Source organism: Sinocyclocheilus grahami, unplaced genomic scaffold, assembly GCF_001515645.1.
Source record: "Sinocyclocheilus grahami isolate Dianchi unplaced genomic scaffold, SAMN03320097.WGS_v1.1 scaffold726.1, whole genome shotgun sequence".
Taxonomy (NCBI): Eukaryota; Metazoa; Chordata; class Actinopteri; order Cypriniformes; family Cyprinidae; genus Sinocyclocheilus; species Sinocyclocheilus grahami.
The window spans coordinates 484,637-506,145 of record NW_015505905.1 but is presented as its reverse complement, the minus strand read 5'-3'; the positions used below and the strand labels follow the sequence as shown (position 1 = coordinate 506,145).

Below are 21,509 nucleotides of genomic sequence, written 5' to 3'. Positions count from 1 at the left end.
TAAGGATCTCCAGACTTCTTTTCTAGTCTAAGTCAGTTCCAGTGCAGTCCATTCCAATCCTATCTTGTCTGTCCGGTGCTTCATACCTGTTCTCTGCCCAGTCATCCTGCTGTCCATTAATACTATTCCTGTCGCTGAGTGCGGGAAAGAGCCTGCTGGTTGGTGTCTGCACTAGTCACACTCCACCTGCCCACTGCCTGGACTTCTGAATACTTCCCCCAAGACCTTACGGTGACATGATTTTTCTCCTGAGTTTGTATTTAGCTCTGTACCTGCCAAGTTTGGCCAGAGAATGGCAAACTGCCTATGTTTCCTTTAATTAATAAACTATTTGCATTTACTTGCCTTTGCCCTTGGGTCCACATTTTACGCTATGACATTTGGTGCACATCAACTTCATAAATGAAGTCTTCTGGGAATACCTACATCGCTACATGCTAATACACATGGATTATATTCTCCATGCTAACAAAGCACCTCAGATTTGTCACCTAGCCACTCAAGTAACTACAAGAACACTGTTTGTTCCACAAGGCTGAGAAGTGTTCTTTTCATCAACATCAGTACAATTCCTTGGCTATGACATCGGACCTGAGGGTGTGCATATGGACTCAGAAAAGAAGCAGCATTCAAAACCTGGACACTTCCTTGTACTGGGAAGGATCTTTGATGCTTCCTTGGCTTTACCAATTTCTATAGAAGATTCATTTGTTACTATAGCATGATTATTGCTTTGCTAACCTCCCTCCTCCAGTCTAAGCCGAAGTTTCTGTCCTGGAATCCCTTTCCACATCTATCCCAATCCAGCTCTCCCCTTCATCATAAAAATGGATGCATCCACCACATAGTGTTGGAGCAGTTTTAGCTGAGCAGTAGGGGAATACAGCAAAGCTTCATCCATGTGTCTTCTCCTCATGTAAACTCACCTCAGTGGCGCAAAACTTATGATATCATCAACCAAGAGCTCCATGGGATTTCCCCTTACAACTCATCATGGACCATCATAACCTCGAATAACTCAGAACTGAGATAGTAGAACCTTGCCAGGCCTGGAGGCCATTGTTCTTTACCAGGTTCATCTTAATTTGTCACCTGAATGCATTCCTGTACAATACAATCTATTACTCCAATACAATCTATTACTCATTTTAATGTTTCTTATTTTTAGTACTACTAAATCAATGATCATATAGTTCAATACACATTGTTACATGAACAACCAGACCAATTGACCCCCTGAAATTTTTCACTCTTTGTTATATTGCAGCCATTTGCTAAAATCATTTAAGTTAATTTTTTTTCCTCATTAATGTACACACAGCACCCCATATTGACAGAAAAACACAGAATTGTTGACATTTTTGCAGATTTATTAAAAAAGAAAAACTGAAATATCACATGGTCCTAAGTATTCAGACCCTTTGCTCAGTATTTAGTAGAAGCACCCTTTTGATCTAATACAGCCATGAGTCTTTTTGGGAAAGATGCAACAAGTTTTTCACACCTGGATTTGGGGATCCTCTGCCATTCCTCCTTGCAGATCCTCTCCAGTTCTGTTAGGTTGGATGGTAAACGTTGGTGGACAGCCATTTTTAGGTCTCTCCAGAAATGCTCAATTGGGTTTAAGTCAGGGCTCTGGCTGGGGCATTCAAGAACAGTCACAGAGTTGTTGTAAAGCCACTCCTTCGTTATTTTAGCTGTGTGCTTAGGGTCATTGTCTTGTTGGAACGTAAACCTTCGGCCCAGTCTGAGGTCCTGAGCACTCTGAAGAAGGTTTTCGTCCAGGATATCCCTGTACTTGGCCACATTCATCTTTCCCTCGATTGCAACCAGTCGTCCTGTCCCCCACAGCATGATGCTGCCACCACCATGCTTCACTGTTGGGACTGTATTGGACAGGTGATGAGCAGTGCCTGGTTTTCTCCACACATACCGCTTAGAATTAAGGCCAAAAAGTTCTATCTTGGTCTCATCAGACCAGAGAATCTTATTTCTCACCATCTTGGAGTCCTCCATGCGGGCTTTCATGTGTCTTGCACGGAGAGTCTTCCGTCGGGCCACTCTGCCATAAAGCCCCAACTGGTGGAGGGCTGCAGGGATGGTTGACTTCTACAACTTTCTCCCATCTCCCGACTGCATCTCTGGAGCTCAGCCACAGTGATCTTTGGGTTCTTCTTTACCTCTCTCACCAAGGCTCTTCTCCCCCGATAGCTCAGTTTGGCCGGACGGCCAGCTCTAGGAAGGGTTCTGGTCATCCCAAACGTCTTCCATTTAAGGAATGGAGGCCACTGTGCTCTTGGGAACCTTAAGTGCAGCAGAAATTTTTTTGTAACCGTGGCCAGATCTGTGCCTTGCCACAATTCTGTCTCTGAGCTCTTCAGGCAGTTCCTTTGACCTCATGATTCTCATTTGCTCTGAACATGCACGTCTGTGCCAGCATTTGTGTGAAACAGAAGCAGTTTGATGTTAAGTGCAGTCACACTCACAGATCACGTTGCGGCCGCACTCAGACATTCAGGAACAAACTTTTTAGCGCTGCCCCGCAGATTTATCAACTAAATAGCTTAATCGCTCAAGAGCTACATTATCTTTCTCAACAAGGAGCTGGTAGCGTCATTGTTTCTAAAGGAATTAAAGCCACAGCTTTACTGTTAATAGAGAAACGCAGCAAAACGGTGGTAATTCATACATGCACAGCCTCTCTCTCTCTCTGTGTCGTAAATGAAAAATTGATGAATTACACTTTTCTGAGAATAGATTATTGAAGTGGAGATCGCTAAACTGCAAGCTAAACGCTGTTTTCAGAAAGCAAGCACGTTTATCCACAGTGGAGAGAGAGCGCGTGTGCACAAGGTTGCCAGGTTGACAAAGATAAGTAACACACTTAGCAGATATTTCCGTATTGCGCAAGTGTGAAGCTCTGTTTTGGGGATTACATCTCTTATATCAGGCAACCCAGTTGTGTTCCTCTGCGGCCAGATTAAACCTTGTTGTAGCCTATTCAGTGGGTACGGAAAGTATTCAGACCCCCTTAAATTTTTCACTCTTTGTTATATTGCAGCCATTTGCTAAAATCATTTAAGTTAATTTTTTTTCCTCATTAATGTACACACAGCACCCCATATTGACAGAAAAACACAGCATTGTTGACATTTTTGCAGATTTATTAAAAAAGAAAAACTGAAATATCACATGGTCCTAAGTATTCAGACCCTTTGCTCAGTATTTAGTAGAAGCACCCTTTTGATCTAATACAGTCATGAGTCTTTTTGGGAAAGATGCAACAAGTTTTTCACACCTGGATTTGGGGATCCTCTGCCATTCCTCCTTGCAGATCCTCTCCAGTTCTGTCAGGTTGGATGGTAAACGTTGGTGGACAGCCATTTTTAGGTTTCTCCAGAGATGCTCAATTGGGTTTAAGTCAGGGCTCTGGCTGGGCCATTCAAGAACAGTCACAGAGTTGTTGTGAAGCCACTCCTTCGTTATTTTAGCTGTGTGCTTATGGTCATTGTCTTGTTGGAAGGTAAACCAGTCTGAGGTTCTGAGCACTCTGGAGAAGGTTTTCGTCCAGGATATCTCTGTACTTGGCCGCATTCATCTTTCTCTCGATTGCAACCAGTCGTCCTGTCCTTGCAGCTGAAAAACACCCCCACAGCATCTTGCTGCCACCACCATGCTTCACTGTTGGGACTGTATTGGACAGGTGATGAGCAGTGCCTGGTTTTCTCCACACATACCGCTTAGCCAAAAAGTCAAAAAGTTCTATCTTGGTCTCATCAGACCAGAGAATCTTATTTCTCACCATCCTGGAGTCCTTCAGGTGCAAACTCCATGCAGAATTTTTTTTGTAACCTTGGCCAGATCTGTGCCTTGCCACAATTCTGTCTCTGAGCTCTTCAGGCAGTTCCTTTGACTTCATGATTCTCATTTGCTCTGACATGCACTGTGAGCTGTAAGGTCTTGTATAGACAGGTGTGTGGCTTTCCTAATCAAGTTCAATCAGTATAATCAAACACAGCTGGACTCAACTTAAGGTGTAGAACCATCTCAAGGCTGATCAGAAGAAATGGACAGCCCCTGAGTTAAATATATGAGTGTCACAGCAAAGGGTCTGAATACTTAGGACCATGTGATATTTCAGTTTTTCTTTTTTAATAAATCTGCAAAAATGTCAACAATTCTGTGTTTTTCTGTCAATATGGGGTGCTGTGTGTACATTAATGAGGAAAAAAATTAACTTAAATAATTTTAGCAAATGGCTGCAATATAACAAAGAGTGAAAAATTTAAGGGGGTCTGAATACTTTCTGTACTCACTGTATACTAGAGTTCAGTGGCGTTCCGTCCATATAAGCTGCAAATGCTCCGCATACCCAGGCCATTTGAGAGAATAAATTCACGGGATAATTCATATAAACATGATTATAAGTTGATCCCTTGTCATTTGAAATGTAACAAAGCTTAAAGAGTTAGGAATAAGTACGTAAAATTATTTTTTTACCAAACGGCAGTAATTTTCTGTATATCTATGTCAGTTATGGTTGCTTCCGGGCGAGCGGATTCTCCGCAGCTTTCTCGCCTCCGCTCTGTTGCTATGACTCGTCAGGATTGTAGCGCATTCTCAGTGATTTGCTGGTCTGCGGCAGATTTAATGCGCGACGTAAGCTGTTCGCAAAGCGCACGCCCAAGCGGAAAAATGAGCTGTTGCTGCCAGATCTCGATTGCCGAAAATTACATTGTGTTTGATGAAAAACCAACTCGACTAAATCAAAAGAAAATAAACACTAACTGTATAATTAAATTTTCTCAATCAAAGCTAATTTTAAAAGTCCACTGAACAACTTACATTTTTGGTCATTTTGGCAACGTTATTGCCTAAGCGGTACATAAAAAAAAAAGTTTATAAAACCGTGGGTTATATAAAATTTTAATAATAACAAACATCTTACTGTTTTGCGTATGCTTGTGTCGCTTACAGTTGAAGTCCTTCTCTGATTTTATTATTGCAAGGTTGCAACGTTACTTTGCAATATTTTAAATACTTTTGGGTATTTTGCATGGTCTGTTATTGGAGTGTCACACGGGTGGGAGTTTTAACTCCTATTCACTGTGAATAAAAAAATTATTTTGCTGATGCAGAGAGACATATAGACCGGGGGAATCCCCCCCATCTCCCCACCCTCTGATTACGTATCATAACTTAACTACGTGTAAACGTTATTTGGCGGTTTTTACTTGGAAAACCAGCAATGTTTTTCTTGCATTGGAATAACAATGGATAGACCTGAAACGATAGAAGGATTGGAGATGAATTTCATTTACAAATAAGGTAGGAAATGTGCATACTTTTAAATCGACACCTGCCACGGTGTTTCTTATTTGTCATCTGTGATCGCTTTTGAGTGACCTAAAAGCCAATGGGGGGGGGGGGGGGGGGGGGGTCTTATCCCTCAGCATACCTGGTTAAAAAAGTCACCGCTCACCACTGCTAGAGTTGTCCGGATTGGGATTTGTAAGGATTTGGGAGTTGTAAGGATTGGGATCGGGGCAGATCAAGCATTTTTTTTACTTTTCGGTATTGGCTCTGCTGATCCCGATCCTTATTTTATGTCAGCTGTCATGCCAATGTCATGCAGTAGGTGGCATTATTCGCTAATAAAAACATTGTAAGTTGTTAATTATGAAATTTTCATTGCCACGGTTATTCAAACAGTGAATAAATAATATACAGAAAGTGAGCAAAGAACAATCTCTCATCTATCGTGAGTTTAAATACTCTAAAAAACTGTCGTTATAATTACTGAAGCTGTACGTACATCTGCACTTTTTTGTTGAATTCGCAAAACCCCGTCTTTCAGCGATAACGCCTCTGATTGGCCATTGCATTCATAAACTCAACAGAATTGTTCGTGATTGGTTATAATGCACAACACTGTAAAAATGCATACAAAAGAAATAAGGTGCAACATGAGCAAATCTTAACGCTGCAATCAATACTTTATTAATTTTCACTACAATTCCCATTTTCTATTTCAATTCGCAACAGACGTAATAGATTTGGTTTAATTGTGCAGGAGCAATTTTTCCATAAGTCCCTGTGGCCAGGGGAAGGCTAAGCCTTCGCTAACCTTACACACACTCTGCCTATGTATATATCAGTACTGAAAAAAGTAATACAACATTGCAGTAGGCTTGATCTTTATAAATTAGCTGTTTATGATACTCCTGTACAGATGATAAACCACCCTTAATTTACTTTTACAAAAGTTTCTCTTCGCCAGTTGTCTGAACACACAAGCAGACCTTATGACATAGTAAAGTGATACTGACTGACAGCTGATAATTGAAGGCTTTTACATTATATGCATCCAAGGTATGCACATTATTGGGTATGTTGATTAAAGTTCAATTGATTAAAATGTAACTGCTTGTGGGTATAATGTATTAGATGTCATATCTGATGAAAATTTGAAAAGTATTATCAATGAGACTCACATTTTAAATGTGCAAATTTATTGTACGTGTTACTAATGCAGTGCCGGATAACTAAATGGTGAACACACTGTAAATGTATCCTTAAAAGGGTGGTTCATTGCGATTTCACTTTTTTAACGTTAGTTAGTGTGTAATGTTGCTGTTTGAGCATAAACAATATCTGCAAAGTTACAAAGCTGAAAGTTCAATGCAAATAGAGATATCGTCTTTTAAAATTCAGGCAGTTTAATGCCTACAAAAACAGCTGGTAGGGACTACAACAAGTTACTTCCCGGGTTCGTGACATCACAAACCCAGATAAACCCCACCCTCGGGAAAAGGCAGCAAAGGGGGCGATGCCATGCTGTGATGCTTTAGAGAAGAGGAAGAGGAAACTAGGCGCGATTCTGTCTTCTAATGATTCTAATGGATTCACAGGTTTCAAAATCAATGTTCAAAAGCAGCGGTTCTCAATACTGTTCCTCACGTTCCCTGTTCTGCACACGCTCTGCATCTCTCCCTCTCTCATTCAGCTCAGCTCTGACAATGAACTGTTCCAATTATACACTTATTTTCACGTAGCTATGAGAAGCATTAAACATGCGGTTGCTGTACTATATTAAAGTTTTAATCAGGATAAAACCATATATTAAAAGCTAGCATAAGCAGTAGCATTTCCAAATAACAGCATATCTAAAAGTATGAAACAACAACAAACAAAAAACATAGGCCTACCATTAAAAGCCGTGCTTGCACAGGTTCTGCACAATCCTCTTCAATAATATCCTCTGCTTCTCAATTGGGCTCAAACTGATAAGCGATATTAACGATGCCGTTGCTTACATTACAACCGGAGCACATGCCGCTGAGGTGAGGAGAGGGACGTTTAGACGCGCACTAGAGGTGGTTTAGCCAATCACAACACACTGGGCTAGCCAACCAATCAGAGCCCATCGCCTATTTCTGAGGGCGGGGCTTCCTAAAAACAGGAAAAGATCAGCCCGTTTCTCAGAGAAGGGACAGAGCTGTGTGGAATAAAGGTAAATTATGTGAAAAATAATGCGCAAAAAAATTTTTTTTTTTAATGAAGCATTAACACATGTTAGACTGCACCCCATAAACACAATCAAGCCTAGAAAAAACCCAGTGAACCACCCCTTTAAAATAATTGAATACATGTTCATGTCTGTGTTAATGTCTGCAGTATTTATTACCCTGTGTAGGCTGTCATGTATATCTCTGTTACGGGGCTGACAAGAAACAGGCATGGGTCAGACCATGGCAAACTGGTATGGAGAAGACAAGGCAAGGGCAATCCGGTAAACTAGTGAGGGTCAGTCGACGGCAAACGGAATCCAACAGGGCGAGACAAGAGGGATAAATCCAGGTACACAGGCAAAGATCAGAACATAGGAAAACAGACAAATCAAGACTCCGCTAAGGCTAGGAAAACGAAGCAGGCTCCTTAAGGTAGCTATCAGCTAAACAATGATATTTGCTAAACAATACTCAGCCGTGGGAAGGGATCAGAGTGAGTGTTAAATAGGGGATGTGTGATTGATTACAGCTGTGTGCAATCAGTGCTGTGTGCAATCAACTGTGTGTGTGTCATCAGTGCAGTGGATGATGGGATATGTAGGGATATAAGGGTGATATGCAACAGTGTGTAGTGCGAGAGTCTTTCTGAAATGGAAAGGGTGACCTCTGATGGCTAGCAGACGGAAGTTCATGGACCGGATACGTGACAATCTCAGGTATGTCATTATGCGTTTATATTTATAATTTTATTTATTGTTTGTTATTTTTTTATATGATTATTATACAAATTATCTTATTTCTCGGTTCAAGAGAACATGGGTATTGCTGCTGTGGTCTGTGTCCGTGTCTGCATCGTTTATCACCCTGTGCATCCTGTATAAGCAGTGATACATCAACAAGAAAAAGATAAGCTGCGACATTGTATGCATCCATTATTTGATTCTGGACCTGTGTTGGATATGTGAGATGAATGACCATTACACTGATGCCGTAAATGTTGCACTTGATAAAAATAAGCTACAAAGTGAACCAGGCTTTATGTCAATAGTCAAAAGGCTGGCTGTGTGACACCAAATTATAGTTTAATGCGGGGGTGCCAAATCCTGTTCCTGGAGATCTAGGCACTAGGCACCCCTGGTTTAAAGAGACTAATGACACTGTATATCAGTGGAAATGTGTGCTGTGGTCAGATGAGTTCACATTTCAACTTGTTTCTGGGAAAAATGAGTTCTCAGTCCCAAAGACCAAAGGGACCATCCAGACTTTCATCAGCGACAGATGCAAAAAAAAACATCTGTCATGGTACGGTGGTGCAGCAGAGCAAACGGCATGGGTGACTGCAGGGCCGTAGCTGGGGTTTGCGGGGCCCTGGTGCAGGTTGTACTCGTGGGCCCTGTTTGAAATTGTGTAAATAGCACAAATAAATAAATAGAACAAAGATACAAATTAAACAATGTTTAAGTTTTTTTTTCAAGTTTGTGTCCAGGTACAGAAACTGAATAATCAAATGTAAAATAGAATTGCATAGTCGTCACTGTATAAATTAATATACTTTAACCCTTAAATGAATGAATGTTTCGCCAATCATTATTACATATTTCGGTCTTTAGTGACCCAAACCTATATATCTAGCACGGATGGATCTCTAACTGCTGCAATTGCAAAAAAACTCTCTTGATATTTTAAGAACAAATACAGAAGAATAAAATAAAACATATTTCGTTACCTTTTGAAACTTAGAAAGATTCAGTTTGAGCAGATAATTTTACCATCGCTGTCATCATCAGAGCGCACTTCCCCAATACATTCAGGATCTGGCTCACATTCGCGATTTCAGCCATATTTTCAAAACTATCATTTTCAATGACTTCAAAATCTATATTTTGATCACTGGCTGCTTATTCACCACACCCACCATCAAATGACAGTGACATTTATATTTGCCTCTGTCCCAAAGTTTTTGGAGTGTGTTGCAGCCATCAAAATCAAATTTTGTTTATATTTACAAATGTAAGTTGTCCAGTAAAAACATTGGGCATTTTTCTTTGTACTTTTGTCAATTAAATAAAGGTTAAAGAGAATGAACAAATAACATATTCTTGATTTTATGGCATTTCACAAAACATCCCAACTTTTCTGGAATTGGGGTTGTAACATGCACTGATAAATAATGAACAATAAGACCAAGAATGAGTATTGAGAAATAAACGGGTTCAGAAAGTACATTTTAATTAAATTTGAATTTAATACTTAGGTTAGCAATGCCTTCCTCAAACAAGAAAATACTTGCTCATAGGTGTGGTACTTTGTGATGGATGTGACAGGAAATATAGTTGGGTGTAACTGGGTGTAGCATGTACACTTTCTGTAAACCAAGCAGTTTCTTTAGGTGTGGAAGAATAGCGACTTTTGTAAGAATAGAGCTCAACAGTGACAACCGACTTTTCCCAGTAGTCTTGGAATTTCACATTCATTCTCTCCATGAGCATTTTAAAATCTTCAATAGTGGCTATGTTCAATATGGTATACTAATGTACTGCTTATTACATACTGCACATTAAACACTGTGTGTTGCATAATATATTTTCAATAGTATGAAATACAGTACAAATTATTCTGCTTTATGTATGTCTACGAGAACAACATTTATATTTGCACAGGCCTACATATGGTCAAACACACCAGAATTGTTAAATAAATGTTATTAATAATGTTGTCACATGTATTCACTTTGTTGCATATTTAAGTCAGTGTGTGGTGTCCAGTTATCATCTTGGAAACAAAATGATAATTTTTCATTTTTAATAGCCTACTGTTTTGTGTATAAACATTTTAATTCTTGACCGTCTGATTCCAATTATTAGAAATTATCAAGAAATTATCAGGAAAAAAAGTTACGCAAATATTACTTCCATTGCTTCAGCAAGCATTAACGTGTGTTCACCAGAAATGTGTATATATGTATTTGGAATGACATGAAAGTGACAAAATGATGACAGAATTTTCATGATGGGTGAGCTAGTCTGTACTTTAAGAGTTTTGTTTTAAGAGCTTGTGGTAGGTCTGTCTTAAAAGGTTTATAAGTTCAAACTAAACATTTAAACTGTTCTAGAAATAAACCATTCCTTGAGAAATGTTCCAGTGTTCCATAGGGTAACATTCACAGTGTGAATAACTGTAGTATGTCCAATGGTCTATTTATGATGTACTATCTTATAGTGGAGGTCATATTTTATTTGAGGAGTTTTGTTCCATCACTGTTAATTTCCTTGCTGGGTGACTAAATATTGTCCTTAGTGTGACATAGGGTGCTTTCACACCTGTAAATCGATTGCTTTGTTCCGAAACAGGGATTCAAATTATTACAATGTTGCTTTTTATTCTTGGTGCGGTTCGCTTTCACACAGCAAAGTTTCTAAACGGACCAAATTTGTTAATACAAGTCACACACGAGTAAACTGTTTTCTCATTAGTCAAAGTTCCATGGTTTATTTTCCGGGATTCCACTTAGCTGTCAGGGCTGTCATCCATCAGAATGGAACGACAACCCCTCCGGGGCTTATTGTTGTTGTTTTTTTTGTAGCGGTCGTTATATTAATTTTTCATTTTGAGCAGGAGTCCAGAATTCATCAGGAAAACATTTTTAAAATGCACCTACTAGGAAGAAGAACAATAAGACGGCATTATAAAATGAAAAAGTGCACTTTGATTTTGAATGGCGAAGACGTGCTCACCAACAGACATTCACAGGTTCATTTTGAAGTATTAGCAAAACAACAAAGCTAATGCTTTTCACAGAACTTACGTAATTACCCACTATACATTGTGATTTAGCCTGGTTTGTTGGTCCGTTAGATCGAATTGCTTTCTCACAACAAACGAACCGCTCCAGAGTTCATTATCAATCGAGCCGAGACCACCTCATTCAGGCGATCTCGGACCGAGATGTTGTGGCGCGAATCCGAGCGCGATTGCCGTGTTCACATATACCCAAACAAACCGAGCTAAGGGAGGAAACATGCCAGGTTCAGAAACAATGGGCCAGGTGTAAAAGCACCCATAGTCCTGTCATCCCTGATTGGAAGGTCTTACAACACTCTGTAGAAAACTCTCTCCTTGCAAACTGCTATGATTTTAAAGAATGCTGGGCATGTGAGAATTGAAATTAATCCACCTTTATGATACCTTTTATTTTTCATATTTATGTTGACAACTTACGGCCGATACGGACAGAGCCATATCATCGGACTGCAAAGAAACAACTAAAAGAAAAACTCCTGTGTAGAACTACACTGCTCAAAAAAATTAAAGGAACATTTTTTAATCAGAGTATAGCATCAAGTCAGTTAAACTCCAGGGATATTGATCTGGTCAGTTAAGTAGCAGAGGGGGTTGTTAATCAGTTTCAGCTGCTTTGGTGTTAATGAAATTAACAACAAGTGCACTAGATGGGCAACAATGAGACAACCCCCAAAACAGGAAGGGTTTTAAAGGTGGAGGCCACTGACATTTATTTCCCTGCTCATATTTTCTGACTGCTTTTCACTAGTTTTGCATTTGGCTAGGGTCAGTGTCACTACTGGTAGCATGAGGAGATACCTGGACCCGGCAGAGGTTGCACAGGCAGTCCAACTCCTCCAGGATGGCACATCAATACGTGCCATATGATTTAAACGGTGGTTAAATTAATGATTATAATTATTATAATTAAATTAATTGAATTTGATTACCGTTTATCTAAGGTGGAAGTTTTTGGAAGTTTATTTTATTTGAAATAAAGGTGTATTCCGTGCCTCAAGGCTTTATTCGTTTTGCTAATAAACTTTCTGTTTCTTATTCATTTGGTTCCACAGCATTTACTGATTTTCAGTTTTTTACATTTAAACATTGTATAAGTTATTTGTTATTTTAAACACTGCTCAAAAAATTAAAGGAAAACTTTTTAATCAGAGTATAGCATCAAGTCAGTTAAACTCCAGGGATATTGATCTGGTCAGTTAAGTAGCAGAGGGGGTTGTTAATCAGTTTCAGCTGCTTTGGTGTTAATGAAATTAACAACAAGTGCACTAGATGGGCAACAATGAGACAACCCCCAAAACAGGAAGGGTTTTAAAGGTGGAGGCCACTGACATTTATTTCCCTGCTCATATTTTCTGACTGCTTTTCACTAGTTTTGCATTTGGCTAGGGTCAGTGTCACTACTGGTAGCATGAGGAGATACCTGGACCCGGCAGAGGTTGCACAGGCAGTCCAACTCCTCCAGGATGGCACATCAATACGTGCCATTGCCAGAAGGTTTGCTGTGTCTCCCAGCACAGTCTCAAGAGCATGAAGGAGATTCCATGAGACAGGAAGTTACTCTAGGAGAGCTGGACAAGGCCGTAGAAGGTCCTTAACCCATCAGCAGGACCGGAATCTGCTCCTTTGTGCAAAGAGGAACAGAATGAGCACTGCCAGAGCCCTACAAAATGACCTCCAGCAGGCCACTGGTGTGAATATCTCTGACCAAACAATCAGAAACAGACTTCATGATTGTGACCTGAGGGCCTGACGTCCTCTAGTGGGCCCTGTGCTCACTGCCTGGCACCGTGGAGCTCGATTGGCATTTTCCATTGAACACCAGAATTGGCAGGTCCGCCACTGGCAGCCTGTGCTTTTCACAGATGAGAGCATGTTCCCCCTGAGACAGACGTGAAAGGGTCTGGAGAAGCCGTGGAGAAAGTTATGCTGCCTGTAACATCGTGCAGCATGACCAGTTTGGTGGTGGGTCAGTGATGGTCTGGTGAGGCATATCCATGGAGGGACACACAGACCTCTACAGGCTTGACAATGGCACCCTGACTGCCATTAGGTATCAGGATGAAATCCTTGTACCCATTGTCAGACCCTACACTGGTGCAGTGGGTCCTGGGTTCCTCCTGGTGCACGACAATGCCCGGCTTCATGTGGTTGAGAGTATGCAGGCAGTTCCTGGAGGATTAAGGAATTGATACCATTGAATGGCCCCCACGCTCACCTGACTTTATGATTCGGTCCATCCAACGCCGCCAGGTTGCACTTCAGACTGTCCAGGAGCTCAGTGATGCCCTGGTCCAGATCTGGGAGGAAATACCCCAGGAAACCATCCGTCGTCTCATTAGGACATGCACCGAGGTTGTCAGGCATGCATACAAGCTCGTGGGGGCCATACAAACTACTGAGTACCATTTTGAGTTGCTGCAATGAAATTTCAGCAAAATGGACTAGCCTGCTGCATCATTTTTCACTTTGATTTTTGGGTTTGTCTTTGAATTCAGCCCACTGTAAGTTGATAATTTTCATTTCCATCAAACGATGTGGCATCCTTTCATTCCTAACATATTACTCTGTCCATATCAGTATACTGAAGATATCCAGCGTGATGTTTTCAAAGTGTTCCCTTAATTTTTTTGAGCAGTGTACTTTCTTTCACCAAGGATTTAAATTGGCTGTTAATAGTTAAACAAATACTCCCAAGGCTCTGTTACTAATTCTAAAACAGTACTTTAGAACTAGTAACGATGACTTAGACTGCTTCAGTGAAATTATTAGTGTGTTCGAGTGTATGTTATAAATCAGTATAATAATATGTCCGTGATGAAACACACAGGAAAACACACAGATCTCTCAAAAATAGGTACAGATTGTGCACCAGCACAGCTCCTCAGCGCGGATAAATCTAATGTTCTGATGTGGTGGCTGTCAGTCACTGCACTGGTGTGGATACTGAACTTCAGAATCACAGATTCTAGCCTACATCTTGAAAGTATGACCCAAATAAGAATTTTCACTGGATATTGTCATCTGAACAAGTATCAAATCTGCCACTTTTGTTCTGACCAACTGAAGAAAACAGCATTACAATAAATCACGCTACCAGCTGTGATTAAATCTAACGATCGCTTAGCTCATATCACATCAAACCATGCAAATTATTATTGTTATATTTTGTTCTGAAATTGTTAATGTTAACAATATCAGCACTGCGTGACTACATGTTTGTAGTGTGTGTTAGTGTTACATGTATATTTCAATTTCTGTACAGTCTAATCTCTAATTGTCATACCATTAGAATTTCATATAAAAAAATAGTTTTAACCCAAAAAGCTAATTATTCTTCCTTACAACTGGTTCTCTTTAAAATACAACTTGTGTACTTCCACGCATGCAAGGCCTATCTGTAATCAGGTGCACACTTAAAACTCAAATATAATCTAATTTCAGTCAGTTACATGTGTTTCATAAACACATAACCCTTTCTGGATTACAATCCGCCATCAAAATGATAAATTTAATTATTCCAGCTGCTGTGAGAAAAGGCTATTAATGATCCGCCACCTGCAGAATCCTCACATGTGATACAGCCTACTAGCCGGAAACAACTTCTTTATGTTTACAGAAGTGACGTAATGACGCAGCGGCATGCTTGAATTTCCCACAAATTCCTTACCAGTACCCTCAAATTAGAAAACATTATTATAAGCTTACCGTTGTGAATCTGGCTAAGGTAAGGCAACAGTTTTGAACACTGGCTGGTTATGTACTTGCTCAAAAATTTATTTTGGATCATTTTTAATCAACAAGCTTTAATGATAATTTTGTAAAATCCAAATAAGCTTTACAGATCTGTTAGAAAACACTCTCTGTCTTTTTGATGCCGTACCCCTCCTTTCTCTCTCCTTCTCTGAATCACCCCTCCTCTATCTGTTCTCTCTCTCTCTTGTATGGTGTTTGAATGTCTCTTACTCAATATTCAAGGTAAAGGAGTTTGTGCTGATTTATAAGGGGGGTTCAGCCTCCGTCGCCAGGAAGTCTATTCCTTATAGGGATATGTTTTTCTGTATATGTGGCAATTTTATACAAAACACATGTTCTTGGGAAAAACATCCTGTATGGGTATGTCCCCCTATCCTCATTGGTTAAGAGGGTAAAAACTCCCCTCGACATGCCTATATAAGATCTGTATTTCTGTGAATAAATTGAAGTATTTGAGAATACCATTTGAATGTGTGTTTTCTTACTTCCCGGCCGTATTTATACACTTGGAGAGACTGAGAAGATTTCACGGTGGCAAAGAGATATCGAGGGACCAAATTGTTATTTATTAACAAGATCATTACTGGAAAGGGTTTAAACAATATTTTTTATTATTTTTTATATAATTACTGCACATGTTCCTGTGGAACAATCCTTAAAACACTAATAATTTACAGGTGGTAGGCAATGAAGGTCACAATTATAAGAAATTATTACATTACATGATTACACCAGAAGAAAGATACCAAGGGTTCCTGTCCACCTGTGTGAACCTGCCATAGTCCTACTGCAGAGAGGCATGAGGACTGCAGATGTGCTCAGAGCAATAAACTGCAATTTCCATAATGTAAGATACCTAAGACCCATTTCACACATACTCTGTTTGCAGTGCAGATGTGGTGCATTATTTTTTTCTGTGCCCATGTTAACAGATCAGAGCATTCACACTGCACACGGATGTGGTCCATCAATGCATTCCAGATGCGGTGCATATGCAGCAGTGCAGTGATTGTTTCCACAACGAGACTGTGCTTCAAGCACTCAATTAAAATAAAAATGCACTGTTCGTGGCAAAAATGAACATGGATTGACACAAAATTGTAGTAATTACATCATAAATGCATATAAAGTCTAATACAAAGTTCTGCCATGAAACTCTAAATGGTGCAGTCTGATAGGGGTCCGATAGAGTGGGTATCTGACTAGGGAATTCATTGATGATGATGATGATGATGATGATACTAACTTTATTATAATTATAATAATATATATTTGCAGATTAAATTCAATTTTAAAAATTCTAACATTCATTTGAAGCACACTTTAATTTAAAGCGAGAGATATGGGTGAAGTTGGCTTATTGTTTCAGAGATATGTGACTGTGCTCACAGTTTATTGGCTCCAATATCTGTTTGTGATCTGTGACTGAAAACATAACTTGTCCTGAAGCACTCTGACTCTGTCTCCTATTGTACATTATGGCTGTAGAATTTTGTAAAATCATATTCATCTTCATGGTAAAGAAAATACAGAGTTAAATTAAACTCAAACTTACCTGGTCAAATGGTTGAACCCACTTTGTACTACAGGCCACAAGAGATTTTGGGTGGGACTACTGTTTGGCTGACCAGTGGCAGTTGGGGGAGAAATGTGGAAACCTGTTTAAAAACAGTTTGAAATCATTATTTTTGCACTTCCATTTGGTCCCACCAGAATGCAAATTGCACACTTCATCTTCAACTACAGTCAACCTTTTCAATACAACTACATAACTATTTATTTTTTTATTGTAGCTTTATTTTTGGCTCAGTTACCTACAGTAGCACATTCAATCAATAAGAAAATTGGTAACACTTTAGTATAGGGATCAATTCTCACTATTAATTAGTTGCTTATTAGCATGCCTATTAATAACATATTGGCTGTTTATTAATACTTATAAAGCACATATTTTGCATGGCCATATTCTACATCCCTAATCCTGCCCAATACCTAAACTTAACAACCACCTTACTAACTATTAATAAGCAGCAAATTAGGAGTTTATTTAAGGCAAAAGTCATAGTTAATGGTTTGTTAATACTGAGAATTGGACCTTAAAATAAAGTGTGACCAAAAAATGTATAAACTTAACTGTTAAATCCCACACTCATTAAAACTGTGCCACCTCAAGAAGATTTTGAGGTTCTTGTTGGTTTGTTGGCATGTGGGTGATTTCATGTGCAAGAAACGCTATCCACAAATTGTTTGCCTTAGTGGAAAAGTGCGTTGTTGCCAGATCTCGGTTACCAACAAAAAAAATGCATTTGATGCAAAACTAACTCCACTAAAGACACCTTGCAGAATGCCACTCTTGACCAAGAAGAACATAAAAGGCTGACTTGAATATGCTAAAACAAATGTGGGTACACATCGAGTTCTGAAAGAATGTTCCATAGAATGATGCAACCAAAAAGGAACTTGTTGGACCTATGAATTAGCAGTATGTCTGGTGCAAAAAAAGCAAGGCTTATAAGCAGAAGAACAGCATCCCCAACATGAAGGTAAACTACACTTGTTATGGGGGTACTTTGCTGTTACAGGAAATGAAAATCTTGGCTGTATGAAGGACATTATGGATTCTTTGAAGTATCAGACCATTTTGGCAACATCCCAGTGTGTGTGTGTGTGTGTGTATATATATAATGTCTGGTACTTTAACAGTATTCTTATCGGTACTTTTTGTTTTATATATATATAGTTCAAACAGATGCCATTAATACAGGTAACGAGTGGAGGGCAGAGGAGCCTCTTAAAGAAGAAGTTACAGGTCTGTGAGAGCCAGAAATCTTGCTTGTTTGTAGGTGACCAAATACTTATTTTACCGAGGAATTTACCAATTAATTCTTTAAAAATCCTACAATGTGATTTTCTTTTCTCATTTTGTCTCTCATAGTTGAGGTATACCTATGATGAAAATTACAGGCCTCTCTCATCTTTTTAAGTGGGAGAACTTGCACAATTGGTGGCTGACTAAATACTTTTTTGCCCCACTGTACATTAACTTCATTAACTAATTATTTTACACACACCCACACGTGTGTGTCTGTGTGTGTGTGTGTGTGTGTGTGTGTGTGTGTGTGTAAAATAAATTAATATAAAACATAAATTTGTAAATACTCCAGTGTGCAAGCATTTTTGGTGTTTTATATAAGATAAAATACAGTATTGTATTGAACAGTATTGAGTTGTTATAAGATAAGATATAGGATAAGATATAATAAAAAAAATTAATTAAGGTCTACTAAAAGTTTTTGTTCAGGTAAGTATTATAGCCTAAAAAAATCTTATAAAATAACCAAATGTACAATAACACTGCTTAGTTTTCACTGAATAATTTGATAGATTAATGCTTATTAAAAGCTAACGTTATTCAGATTAAGAGCTGTGAGTGATTTTCTCTTTGCATTTTGTTGTTTGATTAACATTGATGGCCCAGGTGACTGCATATATATTGACACACATCGAATTTTCTCGCAGCTGTTCATAAACTAAAGACTAAGTGAATACTCTCCAAGCCGGCCATTTTGGCATATTTCTGTGTTTATTTCATTGTTTGGACGCACACTCGAGCCCAAAGTGTAATCTTATTGCCCGTTTTGGAGCGTGCACATAATTCAGCCTGGGAAACTGTGTTTCTTGTGCAGACTGTGCTTTCAAAATGTTATCAAAATTGTCTCGCAATTTAGAAACAGTAAAGACTGCATTTTGCAACAATCACGATTGCGCTGATCCTGATGTTAAGTTTGGATTTTAGGGAGGAACAAACATGCGCCACTGTGAAGGGAAAGAAGTTGCGCTAGACGAAACGCAGCTAGTTTTTAATAGTTTTACCTCATATCTTCTTTTTTATGAGCCTTGGAAGCCAACATTGAAATCAACAATAAAATTGGCTTAATATCACACAGCCTCAGGCCTAAAGTGCAAGCAGACATTTGAATATTTAGTTCTCTCCTCTGTCATCACAATTAAACAGGGCTTTCATTTGTGCACTCTGTAGCTCCTGTATTTTCTTATTTTCTCCAGAACCGACTGCAGAACCTTTAACATCAGAGCTTATCGATACACCGGTCTTAAATAATTTAGCCCAGGCCCATTTAATGCTGGGTTTCGGTACCTATACACACACATATTTGCTATACATTCTATTTGTCTCTTCAAACACACTAATGTGTCCTTTTTTATATGTACAACAATAAGATCAGATGGACAGATTCTACTGAAGATTCACATGGAATAAATATGACATTAATAACTGGAATAGTCTGAACAGTATAGCAGAAAACAAAAGTAACAAAGACTAGAGTAATTTCAGAGAGTTGCAGATATGTGGTCATGATTGGCATGTGCTTGGATGCCAAGCGGAGATCCTGTCAGGGACAGCAAAAGACAGTTTTCTTAAAAACAGTAGGACAGCGTTGTCTCACACAGTGCCTGTCATACACTGCCAGACTCATATGAGGCCCACCAGCAAACAAACTCCCTCCACTTTCAGCTGGCACTAGTTTTGTCCTTGAGAAAGATGGAGAAAGATGGAGAAAGATAGCGAGAGAGGGAAATTGGGGGGAGGATTGAAACACAGAAAAGAAATGCATCATAAAACTTTTTTTTTTAAATTATTGTGCTAACACCACACAACATTGTTAGTTATTTGCAGTGATTTAATGTAACAAAGTAATAATACTTTGTTACAGTACTTAAGTATTTTTTGGGAGTACTTTACTTTTTTTTATTTCTGTCAACTTTCACTTTTACTAAACTACATTCATAATTAAAATGTATACTTTTACTCCGATACATTTCCCCGAAGCATATTCGTTACTTGCTACAAAATAAAGTTGGAAGAACACAGACTGCAAGGAAGAAGGTTTGATGAATCAGTGGTTTGGCATCTGCAAGTTAGACTCCGAAAAAACACCTTTGCTCATGTGCAAACAAGTGCGCGTCACAACCGCGGATGATTTCATTTTCCACTCAAGTCGAGGCTGGTGTGTGCGATATACAGTATATCATCTGTGATAATATGGTAAGTGTTGTTGTAATGACGTGTGATCTGGCATTATCGATTACTGTATATCACCTTCACCAAATCACACACAGAGAGTGCACGCACGTGATTTATTAATCTATTAAAATGTCAAATTTAAGGCATTCTGACTTAGCAAAAATGCCTCTGTATGTTTTTTTTTATAATAATACAATTTAATATAGTTAATCTATATCACACAAAGAGTGACGTTTTTTTCTCCAGATATCAGCATGATAATAAATGTAATAATAATTTTATACAAGTTTAAGTTAGCATTAAGTGACTTACATTTTAGACACAATATTTCCTGTTTTTACTCAATTTTGCCAACGAAAATAGTTCCAAACAAAGATCACAACATTGTGTTGCGTCTCTGAGCAATGGACGGTGTTTACTTATTGAATGAATCAGCTTTTTTAACTAATTGGTTGAATAAATGATTCAGTGAATCAGTCATTAACACAGTCATGCTTTGTTCCTGAATGAATCAGCCATTTGAATGATTCACTCATTAACCGTTAGCCTACTTGCTGCCACCTACTGGTGGTTTTAATGTCACATTTCGACAAATTTTTTTTCATGTTTTAAATCATTTCAAATATCAGTATTCAATGTTCTATGTTTAAAACAAAGAATTATTAATGCATTTGTACGTGCAGGTTAAATGCATCCATGTCCCATCTGAGCTACATAAAACCGTGTAAATACATCTAAATGCCACTTCAGGTGCAGATTTCAGAAATGTTTTCTTATTGAAATGAAAGACACTAAGTACCTGATGAAGTGCTTCTTATTCTTACCATTCTTATTCTTATTCTAAAGCTACAAATTGGAAGAAATAGTTAAAACTGAATACAATCTTGCTGTTAAAGCTGTGTATAAACACACACACACATATATATATATATAATGTTGAAATTAACATGAACTAAGATTAAAACAAATGCTGTGGAAGTATTCATGCTTAGTTCATATTAACTAAAGTAGTTAACTAATGAACCTTATTGTAAAGTGTTACCAAATTCCCCTATATATATACAGGTGCATCTCAATAAATTAGAATGTCATGGAAAAGTTCATTTATTTCAGTAATTCAACTCAAATTGTGAAACTCGTCTATTAAATAAATTCAATGCACACATACTGAAGTAGTTTAAGTCTTTGGTTCTTTTAATTGTGATGATTTTGGCTCACACTTAACAAAAACCGACCGATTCACATCTCGACAAATTTGAATACTTCATAAGACCAATAAAAAAAATTAGCCTTGGAAAGTATGTTCATTTACTGTACATGTACTCAATACTTAGTAGGGGCTCCTTTTGCTTTAATGACTGCCTCAATTCGGCGTGGCATGGAGGTGATCAGTTTGTGGC

At 38.6% G+C, this 21,509-nt stretch overlaps 1 long non-coding RNA gene across 2 annotated transcripts in view; it reads right to left on the bottom strand.

Moving 5' to 3' along the window:
• LOC107560431 (uncharacterized) overlaps positions 1-21,509 on the bottom strand; it is a 125,975-nt gene that overhangs the window by 50,621 nt on the left and 53,845 nt on the right. For both annotated transcript variants that reach the window (XR_001605728.1, XR_001605729.1), the window contains exon 2: positions 16,621-16,723. This is a non-coding gene — a long non-coding RNA (uncharacterized lncRNA). The remainder of the gene's footprint in view (positions 1-16,620; positions 16,724-21,509) is intronic.